The 19,815-nt window shown below is 36.4% G+C and overlaps 1 pseudogene; it reads left to right on the forward strand.

Annotated features, from left to right (window-relative positions):
• The first annotated feature begins 247 nt into the window (after positions 1-247).
• LOC149195905 (pentatricopeptide repeat-containing protein At4g02750 pseudogene) overlaps positions 248-19,815 on the forward strand; it is a 31,571-nt pseudogene continuing 12,003 nt past the window's right edge.

Genomic DNA, 19,815 nt, shown 5'->3' on the forward strand with positions numbered 1-19,815 from the left:
TACTGAATATATTTGAATGTGGATGCAAATATATTTGAATTATCAGTCATTTGCACAAAACCGAGGGACATATTATGTAAGCTGAATATATAATATATAATACTGAATATATTTGAATGTGGATGCAAATATATTTGAATACAACTCGAATTATCAGTCATATGCACAAAACCGAGGGACATAGTGCGAAGAAATAATTAGAAGTGGTTTTCAGTGCAATGTATTTTTGTGTAACGCGCTTCTGGACATGTATGCAAAATGTGGAAGCATAGACAAGGCAAATGAAGTTTTCGACAAAATACATGGAAAAGATGTGGTTTTATGGAATTCAATGATTGCAGGATATGCAATGCATGGATGTGGCAAGGAGGCCTTGAAACTATTTCAAGAAATGCAACAATCTGGTATGAAACCGGACAGTGTTACCTTCGTCAATGTGTTGTCGGCATGCTGTCATGCAGGCCTAGTGGATGAGGGCCGAAAGTACTTTAATTCTATGAGTCAATGTTACCAGATCACACCTGTGATAGAACACTATGGCTGCATGGCTGACCTTGTTGGCCGTGCTGGGCACCTGGAAGAGGTTAAAGACTTGATAAGCAAAATGCCAATAACCCCTGATGCTACAGTCTGGGGGTGTTTGCTTGGTGCCTGTATCATACATAACAATACAGAGTTAGGAGAATACGCTGCAGAACACCTTTTTGAGTTGGATTGGAAAAATGCAGCAACTTATGTTGTGCTCTCAAATATCTATGCTTCAGTGGGCCGATGGGATGGTATTGAAAAGCTGAGAAAAACCATGAAAGATAGGGGGATTAAACCAACGGCTGGATGCAGTTGGATTGAAGTCAACAAGCAGGTGCATGCTTTCCTTGCACGAAATGGGTTGCACCCGCTATAACATAAAAAGCTGGAACTAATCCATGGTCACAAAATAATTTTAAGCAGATCATTGCAGCATGATTTGTCCAGCATGCTGTGGAGAATCAGAGATGAAGTTTAAAGGGCAGGGTATTCCTTTTTATGGAAAAGGCTTTGCCATTGGGAAGAAGTTAACCTGTTAACTCCAAAAATCAATAATAATACTCACGGTCCAAAAAGTGAAAATCAAACCAATATCTCCTACCAATTGGAGTAAAATTCAAATGCAGCTTTTCTAATGGAGGGGAAATATTCATGATTGATCTATGAAGAGCGAAATGATAGTTGGAGGTTATTGAAGTCTTCAAATTCAATCCTCGAGGAGCTGAATCAACAAATTCTTTTTGCAGCGAGATTTAAGCATATCTGGGTTTTAACTAACAACACTTGGGGACAGGATGTTGGGGATCTAATAAGGAAGAGAGCTCCCTTATTTGCACTACAGATGAAATTGTTCATTGCGTGCAAAAGATGGCCACCATTTTTAGCATGGATGATATCTTTTTGAACTAAAGGGCATTCAAAATAACAAGCAGTAATCAAAAGGCTAGGAAATGTTTTCCATGTATATACTTTAAGTGATGTGCTATTTGCTAGAATCTAGGCATTTTTTTCCCTTTTCTAACTCCTATTAGATGGCATTATAAATGATGCGCTATTCAGAAGAATCTAAATACTTTTTCCTTTTGTAACTTCAGAGTGAAGCCCTTGGAGAAGAATGAAAAGTTGCAACCAAGATGAGATTTATCTTCAATAATTGCTGTAAATGAATCAATATGAATTAAAATCTCTAAAATTGGTACGACTTCATTGTAGTGTACTTGTAATAAATATTGAGTATTCTTTCAGAGTATGGGCTTGTTTATGCAAATGTGAAATATCAACCCCTGAGTACTTTTAACCTCTCTTAATCATTTACAAGCATTTAGCGATACATCATGGATTAATCCAACCCGTGCACCATTTCGCTAGCACCTATGAGAGGCCACAGAGGCCATGTACAAGTTGTATATAGAAATCGATAGGCGAGATTAGTAAACAATTTTGCCTGTGACCCTCCCAGGAAAATTTGTAATTTCTATTGATGAGGTGTTGGCTTCGTTAGATCTCATCAATTATATTAGTTGATGGGATCCAAAAAGATGAGTTGTTGTCGATAACTTGATTAGCTCCAGAGATAACCTCCACAAACTGAGTTGGAGATTAATATTACATCATTGCAGTACTATGTTGCTTAGAGGGCACCTTTTCCAGACTACCAGTACACCATGGTAAATCCATGTCATCCCTCTGAAAGGCCAACTACAAGTTGTCTATGGAGCCCGATAGGTGAGATTAATAAATGATTTTACCTTGATATACTTGTAATTTCTATTGATTTGAGTGGCTGGTTTCATTGAACATCATCAAGTACATTAGTTCACAGGAAACCCAAAAAGATGAGATGTTCATTGTCGTTGAGTACATCATTACAATACATTTGGTGGAACTTTCACTTTGTGGGACAGTCTTTTCGTTGCTTAAGAGGCCCACACCAACCCTCATCTACAAGATGTCAGGGTTTATCTGAGTAAAAACATGAATTGGGTGTTTGACCTTTCCACATTGGTAGGTAATTGATGTTTTGATAGACAGAAGATGGACGCAGAAACATTTTGTTTTTTTTTTCCCTTTGTAATTTGGCGATATGATTTTTTTCATGAGACAGTGATGGGCTTTTATTTAAATTGTATGTTTTAATCCTAAAATGAATTTAGTGTTTTTTTTAAATTTATATCATAAAACTATAATTTTCTGATTTGTAAAATAGATAAAATATAAATATATTTACTCTAAAAATAACAAACAAAAAAAATATGTAAGAAGAATACAAAATATATAATACTGAATATATTTGAATGTGGATGCAAATATATTTGAATTATCAGTCATTTGCACAAAACCGAGGGACATATTATGTAAGCTGAATATATGAGATATAATACTGAATATATTTGAATGTGGATGCAAATATATTTGAATACAACTCAATTATCAGTCATATGCACAAAACCTAGGGACATAGTGCGAAGGAGTTGATAAATCATTCTTAAAATTTATGTTTAATATTTTTTATTTTATAAGATTTTTATTATTATATTAAATAAAAACTTATTTTATATATATATATATATATGTATATGTATATGTATATGTATATGTATATGTATATGTATATGTATATGTATATGTACATGTATATGTATATGTACATGTATATGTATATATGTATATATATATGTATATATATATATATATATATATATGTATGTATATATATATATATGTATGTGTATATATATATATATGTATGTGTATATATATATATATATGCCGTAAGGCGTTTCCATCTGAAATGAACTCCCCCAAATGCCCTTCTGTCTTAATTGTAGCCGTTAGATTTTTTGTTAGACGATTGAACAAAAATCATCCGTCTAATTTAATAAAAAATGTTTTAAAACATTAAAATACCCTTAAAAAAACTCCACTCGACATCTGTGCGCTTTTTACGGAGGAGTTACAGGTAGAGTCCATTTGAATTCTTAGTGGAGTTTATGGCAATGAACAATGCTCTCCGCTCCACATATGTGCGCTTTTTACGTAGGAGTTCCAGGTAGAGTCCGTTTGAATTCTTCATGGAGGTTATGGCGATGAACAATGACGCCACTAGAATGCTCACAAGGAGAGAATTCCAGCGAAAGGAGCTCAGAGAAATGTGGCGCTAGCGGCCTAAGGTCAATGGGAGCAGGCCCAGGGCTGTGGTGTTGCAGAGCTTCAAACCACCAATGTCGGAATGCCAGAGACATCCACCCTAGCTTTCAACAATGTCCATTCACATGTTGCTATTTTTCCACACACTACTATTATTTACAAAATATCCATATTCAAAATACACATAACTAATACTTTCAACTCTAACTCATTATCATCCACCCTTTCTTTCAACAATGTCCATTCACATGTTGCTATTCTTTCACAAACAATTATTATTTACAAAATATCCATTTCCAGAATACACATAACTAACTATTGCAATTGTAACTCATTATCATCCACCCTTGCTTTCAACAATGTCCATTCCCATGTCCCTATTATTCCCCACTCTATGCTATTCTTCCCCACTCTATACATGTCCCTATTCTTCACCACTCTATGCCTTACGGCGTTTCCTTTGCAACATAAGGTGCAAATGCTAGTTATATCTATTTCACGTATTGGAGATCTTTTCATATATATCGCACATTGTTTTCTTAATCTGCAACATATATATCCGCACCAACCATATACCATTCTTTTAATTAAAAATAGGTTATCGACGATTCTTATTATTCCTTACACTCCCTTGGTACCATACGTATACAATCCTTTTAATGAGAAACAAGTTATTGAATTATTCCTTGTACTCTCTAGTTGAGGGCAGGAATATGGTATTAGTGTTACACTGTCATTAATAGGGCAGGAATGTGGTATTTTATATTACAGGGTCTAATAATTTATTTATTTTTGTTCTTTCCAATCATTTATTTTATTTTTATAAATTTAAAATGTTATATTTGTAAATATAAAATATGTATTTTCAATTAATTTAAAAAGTAAATAAATATTTAATATATTAATGGGTTTTGAAAAATCTTAATATATTTGTAATATTTTATAGAAATAGTCATATATTTAATTCAATAAAATGCTTATCAAAATCATATAACAAATTATATATATATATATATATATATATATATATATATATATATATATATATATATATATAATATAATAGGTTTAAATTTCATAGAATTTTTTTAAGTTAAAAAAGCGTATCAATGTTTATCAATTTAAAGTTTTGTTTTTTGATTTTTTAATTTTTGTAGTTATTATTGTGAAATAATTTGTCACAATAAATTTGGTTAATTTTTATTTAAATTTTGTATTAATTAATTTTTCATTAAATGAATCTTAAAATAAACAAAATGTAAGAAATAGAAAAACATAATTAAACACACAGACATACATATCTACCATAAACACAAATTTTGCCATGGGAAATCTTTATGTGAGAAAACCCACTTAGGAAGTGAAGATGCTCTCCTCTATTTTCTTTGGTATGGAAAATATGCAAGTACAAGAGGTACTCTATATGCAGTTAACTAAGAGTTGTAGCATCTAAGGCCCCACAAAAACATAACTTCATGTGTTTTTCTCTCTAACTTCCCACTCCTAATTGTCTACTCAACTATGAAACAAAATACAATAACACAAAATCGAATCCCTACTCCTCTTGGTGGCCCAATATTTAACATAGCCTAATAGCCAACTAGGTGTAAGATTAGACTCCCTCAACCTTCAACTATGGTTACAGTATTGGAAATTCTAAAGTCTTCTTGAAATCCCACACGTGGCTAGCTTGCTATGCATGAGTAACAAAGCTAGCATCACATCGGAGCATACCATGGTGGTCAACATGATAAGTCAACTTCTTAGATGCATAACTTTTGAATATGAACTTGATTTGACACATTTCTTCCACCATTGGAAAGGCTTCCATCCCAAGCAAGAATTTGTTGACCCAAAAAATATTGTTTAATGCCTCAAAATGGCTCCAAAAGGTTTTAGAGCCCAATTCTCCAAACCAAGACCCACTATTAAAATGACTCTACAACTTGATTCCTTCAAATGTTTTCATCTTTGAGCATCGAGATAGATGAAAAAAAATATAATGATCCATTTTGAATCATTATTTAATAAGTTTTTAAAATCATGACTAAGAAGCATACATACATGGAATATAAATGGAGTTATTTGATTGAACACCTTGTATATTCCTTGTTGATACCTTGCGAGTAATCTTTCCTTTTTAAAATAAATTGTTTATGGATTTGACCTTCCACACACTATCAAGCATATCAAAAGCCTTCTTATAATATATGAAACCACCTATACAACTTTTCATTTATTTATCACTTTAAAACATTAGGCACAACACTTGGGAAACCACTCTCATGTACCTAGTAATCCCGTAGTATGACTAAGGGTGAAAATGTGAAGTTGGGTTACACTTTTGTGAGAATTTCTTGCTAAAAAATCATAATTTCACTTTTTCAGCCAAACTAAACATTTTTTCGTCCGAACAGTTGAATTTAACTTTCGGCCTAAAAATTGATCATTTAAATTAATGACAGTGTGCGACAGATATTTGGGTGCTGGGGGAAAAATCCAGCAACAAATTTTTCGGCCAAATAAGTTTTTCAACCAAAAAACATTTTATATATATGTAGGCCTTGAGACCGTTGCAGAGTTTTCGCATTGTGTTGTTTTCACATTTTTTTATTTCTACGCGTTTGCATTCTATTTTGGTCTGTTGTGTTTCTGCACTGTTATTTTGGCTCGTCGATTGTGTTTTTGCATTATTGTTTCAGCTTGTCCTCATTGTGTTTTGTCTCATCCAATGTGTTTAGGCATAAATTTGTGTCATTTCCATGGAAGAATTTTTGCAAGTTAAATTTAAAAAATGTGGGTAGTTATGTGATGTTTTTTCTGGATATTTTTGTTTGCAACTGTTGTTGTTTTTTTTTGCAGGATTGTTGGATGCCAAAGCAGTTCTTGCACCTCATCGATGCTGATGGAATTCTGACAACCTCCTTGTCCTCTTGTCAATCCGACCACACAAAAGAAAAAACCAAGGTATGTTGAAAAAAAACAGAATAACAACATTATTATTAATTCTTATAAATTAGAGTTTGGTTGGGTTCGGTTAGTACATCACAATGTACTAATTTATTAAATTCATACATGCCAACACCCCCTCCTTTCCCTTTGACCTTTTTGACATTAGAGGTGGGCTCTAAATTTTAGTTCAAATAAATAAAACGCAGATAGATTAGTGCCAACATATAGTTGATAAATACAACATATAACTAATCAAATATGTTTTGGTATTATAATCTACATAGTGCGTGCATGTAATCGATGAAGAAATCTAAGATGCCTAGCAGTAGGATATATTTAGGATAAACTCATTGCAAACACAACTCCTTGAAAACTAGAGGACTTACTCCTTAATCATTACATATTGTGCTAAGTTCTTGACCATTATATATGCTTTACAACAGCTTTCCCACAATCTACCCATGCATATACTTTTGGCTATAAAGAGGCACTTGTCGATTTCATTGTAAATTTTATATTTACTATCTATTGTCATTTTTCATGCAATATATATACAGAGTGTTTGAGGTGCCGAATGAGAGAAACCAAAGAAAATTTTGTTTCCTTTGGATGTCGAGTCCCATCTGCCAATGTCGGACCTACCTGTAATATTCAACGACCCAATCTATGCTATGTTTCTCACCCGAGGGAAGAATTATGTACAACTTGTTAATTTATCACTCCATATTGGCTGAGAAAAAAAACAAAAAGATCAATAGACCTCTCTCAACAAGATTAATTTTCGCTGCTCTGATGGTTCTAACTATATCCTACAAAAACAATGTAACAAGTTCCATTAGTTGCATTATGTTTAAGAATCCAACCCCCAAAGTAAGTTAAATCAATCCTTCGATAAGGTAAAATAGTCCCAAAGACGGTTTATAACCATGTATACACACATTATAGCCATATAGCACAAGTTAATGTTGATGCTACCATTTTTTCCTTCTCAAGCTTTCAGATTTGCTTGAATAAGAATTTATCCAAACAAGGTTATCATTTGTTCACGGTGTGCAAGGAAATATGAGCACGATGAGTGATTGTTTGAACTGTTAGATTCTTTATAGAGCACTCAAATTATTACCTTCATGGTAAATTTTAATTCTTTCTTTATGCCTCCCTCTTAGAATTGTAGTGGTGAATATGGCTATATGGCCTATGGAAGTTATGAGAAAGTCGATCTCTACTTCTTTGTCTGCAAGTCACTGATGAATTTGTGTTTGTGCATGTGATGCAGGAGCATCCAAGCACCCTTCATTAAAATCGAAATCCAATGCCGCGAAAAGAGAAAGCATGGCATGAGGACGAGATTTACTCACATTTTGTTGAGTTTGTTAAATTTTTATTAATGAAATTACTATTTTAAGAGATTGTAAGCCATTTCACTAAAGTAGATATGGTCAACCTATTATAAAAATAGGGAAGTACATGATTTTAGCAAACTATTATGAGATCCTAAGAGAAACGAATGGATCTGAAATGATCCATTCGATGTATTGTGTTATATATAAATTATAGCCTTCGGTATAGTAAAAAAAGAGGCCAGAAGCCATGTAACATCAAGCACTGAGAGAGCGACTTGTCTGTTATGAAACCAGCTCAAGAAAAAGATAGAAAAGATAGATCAACGCCTTAGAATTCAGCCTCTTCGAGGGGGCAACCTCCTTTACATTACATAAATGAACAATTCTTGGATGATTCAAATGACAAAACCTTCTTTCTATATATAAGAGTCTAAGGAGTCACAATATAACCCAGCTGACCTAACAATAATAATATAAAGCCACAAAAATAACAATAGAGGGATTCTATGGGGCACAGTAATAACAATATGGGGACAATAGGGGCACAACAATATTAATAAGGGATACAACCACACTAGTAATGGGGTAATCACTAGTATTACAGGGACCCAACATGCCCCTCTCCTTCAAAAAAGCATTCTCCTCAACGCTTGAGTAGTTATGGATGCTTCTGTATAAAATTCTCATCCTCCCATGTGGAATCTTTAGCGGATAAGTTCTTCCACTTGATAAGATACTCTAAAATTGATCGATTTCGTAGCTGTCGAGTTCTTATTTTTGTGACTGCTTCCGGTTCCAATATAATTTTTCCTTCTTCGTCAAGTTCTGGCAATATTTTTTGAACTGGGAGCTTGTCTCCTATAACCTTCTTTAAACATGAAACATGGAAAACTGGGTGCAATCGAGAAGCTGCAGGAAGCTCCAATTTGTATGCCATAGTACCGATCTTTTGCAACACCTTGTATGGACCATAATACTTTGGTGATAATTTATTATCCTTCTTAGCTTGCTTGAGGGACATTTTCTTATATGGTTGTAGCCATTGGAATACCCAATCACCTACATCAAAACTTCTTTCATTGCGATGTTGATCTGCCTGTTGTTTCATTCTATTCTGTGCCAACATGAGGTTATCCTTTAAGAGTTGGAGGACTCGTTGTTGATGTTCGATGTGATGTTCCACTGCTTGAACCTTAGAACTTTCTCTTAAATATGATGTGATGGATGGTGGTTGATATCCATAAAGTGCCATAAATGGGGTCATTTTTGTTGTTGTATGGAAGGAAGTGTTATACCACCATTTAGCTAGAGGCAACCATTTGACCCATTGTGTCTGTTTATCAGATACAAAGCAACGAAGATATCCTTCCAAACATTTGTTTACTATCTCAGTTTTCCCATCAGATTGAGGATGATAAGATGAGCTATGAGCTAACTGAGTACCAAGACAAGAAAATAATTATGTCCAAAAATTTCTAGTGAAAATGGGATCTCTGTCACTTACAATAATCTTTCGGTTTCCATGTAGCTTTTGAATTGTTTCCATAAATGCAGTAGAAACTGTACTGGCTTAAATGGATGTGATAATGCACAAAAGTGTGCATACTTGGTAAGTCTGTCAACTACCACCATGATGACACTCTTTCCCTCAGACTTGGGTAAACCTGTGATAAAATCCATTGAAACCTCCTCCCAACGTTGGCTTGGAATGGATAAAGGTTGTAATAGACCCAGTGTCTTAATTGTTTCAACTTTATTTTGTTGGCAAACCAAACATTCTGCCACAAACTTTTGAATATCCGATTTAAGGCAATCCCAAAAAAATTCCTTCTTAACCCTGTGGTAAGTTTTTAAAAATCCTGAGTGCCCTCCTAAGCGAGAAGTGTGCAATTCCATAAGAATATTTTGTTTTGGCTGGGAATTCTTACAGAGGTATAAGTGATCTTTGTACCATAACGAATCATTTTTCCAGCTAAATGTATCAGACGTACTGGAATCTTGTTGTAACTTTCGAATAAGTGCCCACACTTCTTCATCATTCTTCCATTCCTCCCTTGCTTCGTTTATCCAATCTGGTTGGATAATAGAAATGGCACACAACAATGCTTCCACATCCTCATCCTTTCTTGAGAGTGCATCTGCCACCACATTTTGCTTCCCTTTTTTGTAGATGATTTCAAAGTCATAACCCAACATCTTTGTGACCCACTTTTGTTGCTCTTTAGAGGATAATCTTTGTTCTAAAAAGTATTTAAGGCTATCATGATCCATTTTTACCTTGAAGTGTCTTCCCATTAGGTAGGGTCGCCATTTCTTAAGTGCATGGAGTATTGCCAACATTTCCTTCTCATAAATAGCTTTGTGTAAAAACTTTCCCTTGATTGGATGACTTTCAAAAGCAATGGGTCTTTCATCTTGCATTAAAACAGCACCAATTCCATTTCCTGAAGCATCACATTCCACAATAAAGGTTTTTGTGAAGTCCGGTGTAGCTAAGACTGTGCTTGGCACATTGCCTCTTTAAGATGTTTGAAGGCCTTTGTTGCTTCTAGAGTCCATGAAAATGCATCTTTCTTCAATAATGTTGTTAGAGGTGCTGCTATTCTCCCATAATTCTTAACAAACTTGCGATAATACCCTGTCAACCTGAGAAATCCTCGCAGATGCTTTATGGATGTGGGGATTTTCCATTCCTTAATGGCTTTAATTTTGCTAGGGTCTACCTTAACTCCTTCATGAGAAACATTTGGATCCTTTTGCATATAATTGTTTCTCCTCCAATAGTTGTAGCACCCTGTCAACATGTTCAACATGATCCTTCCAAGACTTGCTGTAGATTAGTATATCATCAAAAAATACTAACACAAATTTTCTAAGGAATGGTTTGAAAATGGAATTCATCAAACCTTGAAATGTTGAAGGTGCATTGGTAAGGCCAAAAGGCATGACCAAAAATTCATAATGACCCTCATGAGTTCTAAATGTTGTTTTCAGAATGTCTTCAGTCTTCATTCTGATTTGATGATATCCTGAATGAAGATCCAACTTGGTGAAGTAAATTGATCCATGCAATTCATCCAGTAATTCATCAATGACAGGAATGGGAAACTTATCTTTAATAGTGAGCTTGTTGAGCTCCCTATAATCCGGACACATGCGCCATGATCCATCCTTCTTGTGCACCAATACTACTGGAGCAGAGAAAGAACTTTGACTTGGTTGAATTATACCAGCCTCTAGCATTTCTGCAACCATACGTTCAATTTCACTCTTTTGGGCATAGGGATATCTGTACGGCCTGATGTTTGGAGGAACACTTCCTGGAATCAGATGAATAGCATGATCATGATCACGAATAGGTGGGAGACCTTTGGGAGTCTCAAATACCTTGGAATGATTGTCCAAGACTTTTTGGAGATTTTGAGAAATAGATGATTCCAATGTGGAAACATCTAGCGAACATAATTGTGCAATTACACCTCTTTGTTCCTTTTTTAGAAGCTTTGTCATACCGTTAGAGCTAATTATCTTTCCCGGTTTCCCTGCAATACCCCTTAATTCAACTTCCTTTCCTTCCACAGAAAATTTCATGAAAAGTTCTTGAAAATTAAAAGCTATTGTACCCAAGGATTGTAGCCATTGGACTCCTAGTACAACATCAGCACCTCCCATTGGAATGGAAAGCATTGGGCTAGTCAATACATATTCTCCCATGGATAGCTTGATATTATGGCACTTTCCAGAGCAATTTATTGTTCCTCCATTTGCAACCATCACTTGACACTCTGGTGCTGGATATAAGAAGCAATTCAATTCTTTTGCTACCTTACAATGAATAAAATTGTGGGTACTTCCTGAATCAATCAACACTATTACCTTTTTCTTCTTGATTTGTCCTTCTATCTTGATGGTTTGAGGAGTGGTAATTCCCACCAATGCATTACAAGATATGGTCGGATTCATTTCTTCTTTATCTAGGCTTTGTTCCTGGAGTATATCCTCTTCTTTTGACCTTTCTTGCTCCTTTTCTTCTTCCTCTTCACAATCTATGTAGAATAATTTCTTCTCAGCACACTTATGACCTTTAGTGTATTTGCTATCACAACTGTAACAAAGCCCTTTTGCTCTTTTTTCTTCCAATTTTTGTGGTGTCAACCTTATAGGTTGTGGAAGACTAGGGGCAACAACACTTCCATCTTTATAGTTGTGAGTGGTATGCTTCCTGGTTGCCATAATTTTTCTTTCCATTTTTCTTGCTAACCTGAATGCCTTCTCTAATGAATCAGGTTCCCAAAGGTGAACATCATGTTGGATATTATCCTTTAAAGTCCCTATGAACACATCAATCCTATGCTCCTCTGGAATATTTTTTACCCTTATGTTCAATTTTTGGAACTCCTCAATGTGCTCCATTATTGAACCCTTTTGTTTGAGACTTATCAATTGGCTAAAAAAAGTGTTGCTTTTTGTATCCTCATAATGTGCTGTCAATTCTTCCGTAAAAATTTCCCAAGTGATAATTTGTTTACAAAAGCAAAGCCATTGATACCATACAAACTGATTTGGTTCCAAATATAAAGTTGCAATACGTACCTTTTGTGTGTTTTGCACATTATTGAGATCGAAAAATTTCTCCATCTGTAATATCCATGTTGCGGGATCCTTGCCATCAAACTTCCTCATATCGATTTTTGGAATATGGTGGGTCTTCGATCCCACATTAGAGTCTATGAAATCATGATTAACATTTCTTTTGTTCGCATCATGAGTTTCCTTTACTACCTTTTCACCATTAGTAAGTATTTCTTGTAGAAAATTTGTCAAATCTGTCTTCAAATCTACCATGTCTGTCTTCAAATCTATCTTCAAATCTGCCATGTCTCTCTTCAAATCATCCATCTTAGCTTCCACGCCCTTTATCTTAGATTCCACGCCATTTATCTTAGCTTCTGTTAGCTTTTGTGAGAGTGACATTTGTTGCACTTGGTCTTGTAATTTTGATATATCATGTAGCATTTCTTCCTCTTCTTCATGAGTCATGCTAGAGCTTTCAGGTTGCTTACTAGGTGTTTGCATTTTTTTCCTCGGGGCATCAGTTACCGATAATAATTCTCTACTATGCCCTTTGAATTCCTTCAAGCAAAAATTTAAAAAAATCTACACACCTTTTTTCACTTTGTAGGAGCTCAATATTGCCTCTGATGTATCTCTGTACTTTCAGATCATCCAGTTCTGAAATTGTGATCTGCAGTAGCCCTCTATGTCCTCTTTCCAATGCCACCAGTCTGATCCAAATTGGATTCTCCAAGGAAGAGTTATGCGAAATCTCCCACAGTGACCTGATTATAGACTAGTTCAGTAGAGCAAACTTGTACGACGTGCCACGAGTCACTGTTTCAACCTTTGGCTCTGAAAAATATATACAAGAAACTACAGTTCGTCCTCTTTCTGCACCTTCTTATGAAATTTTAATCTGATGCTCAGAGAGAAGGTTATGACGATTTTCCCGAGGTCACTTGTTTGGAATGTAATTCAGGAGTCTGCAAAAGAACCAACTTCCTCAGATCATATCTCCGCAAATATAGTGCGAAAAGCTCTGAAATTCATACTCGAGGTTCCGCGCGACTTCTTCTCAACTGGGTTTTTTTTTTAGCTTCTGAAACGTCTCAGAAAAACGTTATAGCGAAAATGCCACGATGACCTACTTGGAGCAGCGAAACCCTAGAATCCAAAGCTTTGATACCAAATGTTATGAAACCAGCTCAAGAAAAAGATAGAAAGATAGATCAACGGCTTAGAATTCAGCCTCTTCGAGGGGGCAACCTCCTTTACATTACATAAATGAACAATTCTTGGATGATTCAAATGAAAAAACCTCCTTTCTATATATAAGAGTCTAAGGAGTCACAATATAACCCAACCGACCTAACAATAATAATATAAAGCCACAAAAATAACAATAGAGGGATTCTATGGGGCACAGTAATAACAATATGGGGACAATAGGGGCACAACAATATTAATAAGGGATATAACCACAATAGTAATGGGGTAATCGCTAGTATTATAGGGACCCAACATTATCTCATACAAGCGTATTGTGATTCAAATTCGAAAGTAATATAAATCATGTGTTTTATTGTTATGAATTTTTTGTTGCTGTGTATATGAGTGTATTAGTTCTTCAATTTCCGTGAAATTGTATGTTTTTAGATAGATCAACACTCAACTTATGTTGTGTACAACCTTGAACCCATGTGTAATTGCATGCACTGCGCAGAGGAGTATGGATGGTGGTCCATAAAAGCGATAATGTGTTGCTGCATAGTGAACTATTTTGTTCATATCGTGGACCCATAACCCACAGATCTATGAATTTAAAAAGCAGCAATTTTGCTACATCAAAGTGGTATCAGAGAAGGAAAAGATTTCATGCGAGAAAGAGTTTTCGTGCAAAAGGAGGAGGTACAATTATGTTGTAGATTGGAGAGTTTGTGGTCTTTCTATTATCATACAGGTAGCAGCAGAAGAAGATGAGAAGATTGCAGCAGCCTAGAGCAAGGAGTGCTCAAATGGTTCCAAGGAGAGAGAACCAGAAAGATGCCAAAAGACTAAGCTCAGAGGAGAGAAGCTTGGTGAGGTATCCGGTGTAGGAATTTACAGGGTAAGTTCCTCAGAAAGAACACCAAAAGGACACCACTCACAACCAGATCTCAAATCAATACACCAGTATTTTTGACGTGGTTAAAACCCTCAAAGAGGGAAACAGTCCACGGCCTGCGCCAACGTGGCTACTACAGGCAATTTATTAATCAAAGAATGAAAATTTACATAAGCTTCTCTCATGCACGGATTACCCGAACAATGACCCTCCATGCGCTTTAAATATAACTCATGGACCAATCGGGTGTCAAGCCACGGATCAAGTGTCGGTAATACCGAGGAGAGAGTGAACCGTCGGATCACTACATATCGTGACCGTCGGATTGTAAGTTACAAAATGTACAACGGTTAAGAAACACACTTTACCTAACTCTATACCTAACTCTATACTAGACCAAGTTGAACTTAACTATTTCCTATGTGTCGGAATATCCTAACATCCCCCCTTAAGAACAACTTGGGATAGGATTGAAGGATTTACAAATATGGCACAATAGGAGAAGGAAGGAGGCACTAGAGCCTATCCCCCTTAGTGACAACTTCCTGAACTCCAAGCATATATCGAAGTTTAGTGAACTTCGCCTCTGTGAGAGCCTTTGTGAAGATGTCTGCAACCTGATCATCTGTTGAACAATATTGCACTTCAAGAACATGGTCATGAATGAGCTTTCTGATGAAGTGCATGTGGAGTTCAATGTGTTTGCTGCGCTGATGCTGGACTGGATCTTTGCATAGCTGAATGGCACTTTGATTATCACACCAAAGTGTGGTTGGATGCTGCTGCTCAAAGCCAAACTCTGATAGGATCTGACGAAGCCACAAGGCTTCCTTACTAGCTTCCACGGCACCACGATACTCTGCTTCTGCTGAGAAAGAGAAATGGCAGCCTGTTTCTTACAAGCCCATGTAATAGGTCCTGAACCAAGAGTGAAGACATAACCGGCAGTAGACTTCCGATCATCAGGGTCACCAGCCCAATCAGAATCAGTGAAACCAACTAATAGAGGAGCTGCTTTGGCACTGTAATGAATCCCAAACTGTACTGTACCTCGAACATAACGAAGTATTATTTTAGCTGCTTTCCAATGACTTTCACGGGGGTTTTGCATAAAACGAGCAACAAGGCCAACAGCAAAGGAAAGGTCAGGACGAGTATGGGTTAAATACAAGAGTTTTCCTACAAGTTGACGGTATAAGGTAGCATCAACTTCAGGAGAAGTACAAGAGACTGAAAGTTTGACTCCAGACTGAAAGGGAGAAGGGGCTGGCTTACAGTCTTCCATGTGAAAATGACGAAGAATATCACAAGCATACTTGGACTGGGAAAGGGAAATACCCTCCTTGGATTGCAAGACTTGAAGACCGAGAAAATAGTGTAAGTGTCCTAAGTCTGTCATTTCAAATTTCTTTTTAAGGCTAGACTTCACATGGTTTATAAGGTTGGGATCACTACCAGTAAGGATAAGATCATCAACATAAAGAACAAGGATGATAAGAGAGTTGCCCACTTTCTTGGTGTAGACAGTATTGTCAGAATAACACCTAGAAAAGCCAGATTCTAAAAGAAAGCTATCCATTTTGGCATACCAAGCCCGAGGAGCTTGCTTGGGACCATAAAGAGATTTCTTAAGTCGACATACAAGGCTGGAGTCTGTTTGGATGAAGCCAATGGGTTGTTCCATATAGATTTCTTCATGCAAGTCCCCATGCAAGAAGGCAGATTTAACATCCATCTGATGGACTTCCCATTTTAAAGAGGCAGCAAGGGAAAGAACAAGGTGGATAGAGTTCATTTTGGCAACAGGGGAGAAGGTTTCAGTGTAGTCAATGCCTTCAACCTGTGAAAATCCCTTAGCAACAAGACGAGCTTTATGTTTTTCAACTTTCCCATCTGGTCCATACTTGGTTCTGTAAACCCATTTACATCTAACAAGTTTGCGTCCCTTTGGTAGAGGAACAAGATCCCATGTATCATTTGCCAACAATGAATGATATTCTTCATTCATAGCTTCTTCCCAATGTGGATGGCCTGAAGCTTCTGCAAAGGTGTCAGGATCATGATTTACTGGAGCTTGAGCCAGTAAAGAAGAGGCTCTTTCAAACTGAGAACGTGTACGTCGCTGATCTGTAGGATCACCGGCAAGATCACCTGCTGCATCCCGAGTAGCACGGACCCATCTTGGAAGTTGAGGATCCTGAGAAGGTGGGGGAGGATTGTCATCCTCACTTTCATCATCTGAAGAAGAAATGTTTTCAAAAGTAGAAGAGATAGGAAGAGGTGGCACATCTGCCGGACTAGGCTCGCAGGCCGATTTATTTTCATCAAATTTTACATCTCTTCTAATGATAACATTTTTGGACTTAAATGGAATAAGTCTATAACCTTTTACATCTTCAGAATATCCAACAAAAGTACATTTCTCACTCTTAGGTTCTAAAGCTTTATGCTTTTCATCTGGAATATGGGCCCATGCTTCACTTCCAAAAACACGAAAGTGACTTACATCTGGTTTAATGGAACTCCAAGCTTCTTCTGGAGTGATATTCTTTAGAACCTTAGTAGGAGTGCGATTTATTATATAATTTGCACAATTAATTGCTTCGGCCCAAAAACTAAGACTGAGTCCTTTAGATTGCAGCATACAATTAGCCATTTCCTTTAAGGTGCGATTTTTCCTTTCAGCTACACCATTTTGTTGTGGAGTGTATGGAACAGTATGTTGCATTTGAATTCCATTTTCGGTGCAAAAGTTGATGAATGTGTTTTTAACATATTCTCCACCATTATCAGTTCTTAGCTTAAGAATTTGATGTCCAGATTGTTTTTCAACAAAGGCTTTGAAGGCCAAAAATGTGTTAAATACTTCGCTCTTGAGTTTTAAGAAGTATACCCAAGTGCGTCTGGAGAAATCATCAATGAAAGTTAAGAAATACTTGCAGCCAGAGAATGAAGCAACAGGAAGTGGACCACATAAATCACTGTGCACAAGCTGTAAAGGGGCTGAGGCGTGCCAAGAGGCACGTTTTTCAAAACTATCCCGATGATGTTTTCCGAGTACACATCCGGAACAAACACCATCTCTGCAAGATACCATAGGAAGACCTGTCACCATATTTTCTTTACATAGATGCTGAAGGGAGCGATAGTTTAAGTGACCAAATCGCTCATGCCAAAGTTTGCTCACTTCATCATTATGAGCAAAAAATACTGAGGGAAGATTTGATGACCCAAAGTTGTGAAACTTATACAACCTTGTGGAATCATCAGCAATACCAGTAGCTAGAATCTATTTAGGATCTCTTAGATCCTTGATTACAACATCATGAGGTGAAAATTCAACAATTTTACCTTCACCTGAATGAGTTATCTGATATACAGATAGAAGGTTGCAGGATAAGGTTGGAACACATAATACATCATTAAACTGACCATTGTCTAGATGAACAGTTCCAGTCCCTACAACATTAAGAGATCTATCATCACCAACATATATATTTTTGGTGTTACAATCATTTAAAGAAGAAAACATGGATTTGTTTTTGGCCATGTGATAAGAGGCTCCAGAATCAATGAGCCACTCATGAGAATGAGAAGAAGAAGATACATTTAATGCATAACCAGACTGAGATGATTGACAACGACATGCAGAAAGTGCCATTCCTGAAGATGAAGTTGAAGTTGAAGTAGAAGAATGCTCCACATGGATGTTATGTTTCTTCATTGCGGCTTCCAAGGCTTCCATCTTCTTAAAGCATTTAGATTCTAAGTGGCCATCTCGATTACAAAAGTTACAATGTCTATCAGTCTTCTTCCATTTGTTTTTATTGGTCTTATCATTTTGCTGAAATGATCTTTCATTTTGAGGCCGAGTTTGCTTAGGACCCTTGTTTGGTTTAGGACCATTCTTTTTAGGATATGAATTCTTAGGATTCTTTAAATTTGGTTGCTGCTGGGCGGCTAACGCTTTCTTGGAAGAGTTTCCAAGATTAAGAAGACCAAGGTGTAAGAGTTTTTCTTGTTCTCTTATTAAAGAATCACAAAAAGAGTCAAAGGAAGGGGCCTTGTAGTCTTTTCCTTGACAAATGAAAGCTTCCCTTGTAGAATGGAAGGTGGAAACAAATACAGAGTAGGCTGGTCCCAACTTAGTAAGGATGGAATAAATAAGGTTACTATCTTCTTTCTTAACCTTAACACCTTCCAAGAGATATCTAAGGGTCTTGAATTTGGACAAGAAATCTTCAATGCAAGAAAAATTATTAGGATCCAATGTAAGCAACTCATTTTCAAGTTGATGGGCTCTAATTTCATTTTTAATCCCAAAAACTTTAGTGATTTGTTCCAATGCTTCATGAGGAGTATCAAGTTCTGCAATATGGAATCTAAGATCAGGAGAAATAGACATCCCTATCAAACCACGTGCTTGATCTTGTCTATTTTCCCATTTTGCAGCCTTGTCTTCATCTTTTGGTTTCTTCTCTTGGCCTGTGGCTATTCTGTAGAGACCTTTACTTCTAAGTAAATCTTCCATGTAGGATATCCATTGGAAGTAGTTAGTGCTGTCAAGAATGACTTGGCATGGACTTTCCATTTTAAAAAAAAAACTGAAGCTGAAGATGCTGAAAGTAAATGTTCCAATGGATAGACCTCGAAAAATTAGGCTGTTTAAAAAAAAACGGCTCTGAAAAAGGCTTCCGGATGAAGAAGTTATGGCTTTTTGAAAAGAAATTGTTGAAGTTGCCGGCAAAGTGCGCGAATGTGCGGAAATGAAAAAATCCGCCCCCACAAAATGGAGACTTGAACCCAAGACCTCTACTCTCTTAAAATAGCTTTGAACCAATTGATCTATACAAAAAATTTGAGAGAGAGAGAGAGAGAGAGAGAGGGGGGGGGCCTTGGTTTGCGTGCTTGCCTTGAGAGAGCTCTTTTTCCCTACAAAACACAAAACACAAAACCCAACACGAACATGCAAAGAAAGCGAACCTTATGGCTCGAAGTTAGATTTACCCAAAAAACTAAATATTTTAAAAAATTGAACCTTGCGGCTCAAAGTTAGCTTTAGCCGAAAAACTAAATATTTTTCTCAATGTTTCTGATTTTCCGAGATCACACTAAGATGCAGGGAAAAGAGCATACGCATGAGAAAAATCCTTCCTTTCTGTTTCTGATTTGCCCAGATCGCAC

Source organism: Pinus tabuliformis, chromosome 2_2 (assembly GCF_031772625.1).
Source record: "Pinus tabuliformis cultivar Carrire ecotype Pingquan chromosome 2_2, CPIR1, whole genome shotgun sequence".
NCBI lineage: Eukaryota > Viridiplantae > Streptophyta > Pinopsida > Pinales > Pinaceae > Pinus > Pinus tabuliformis.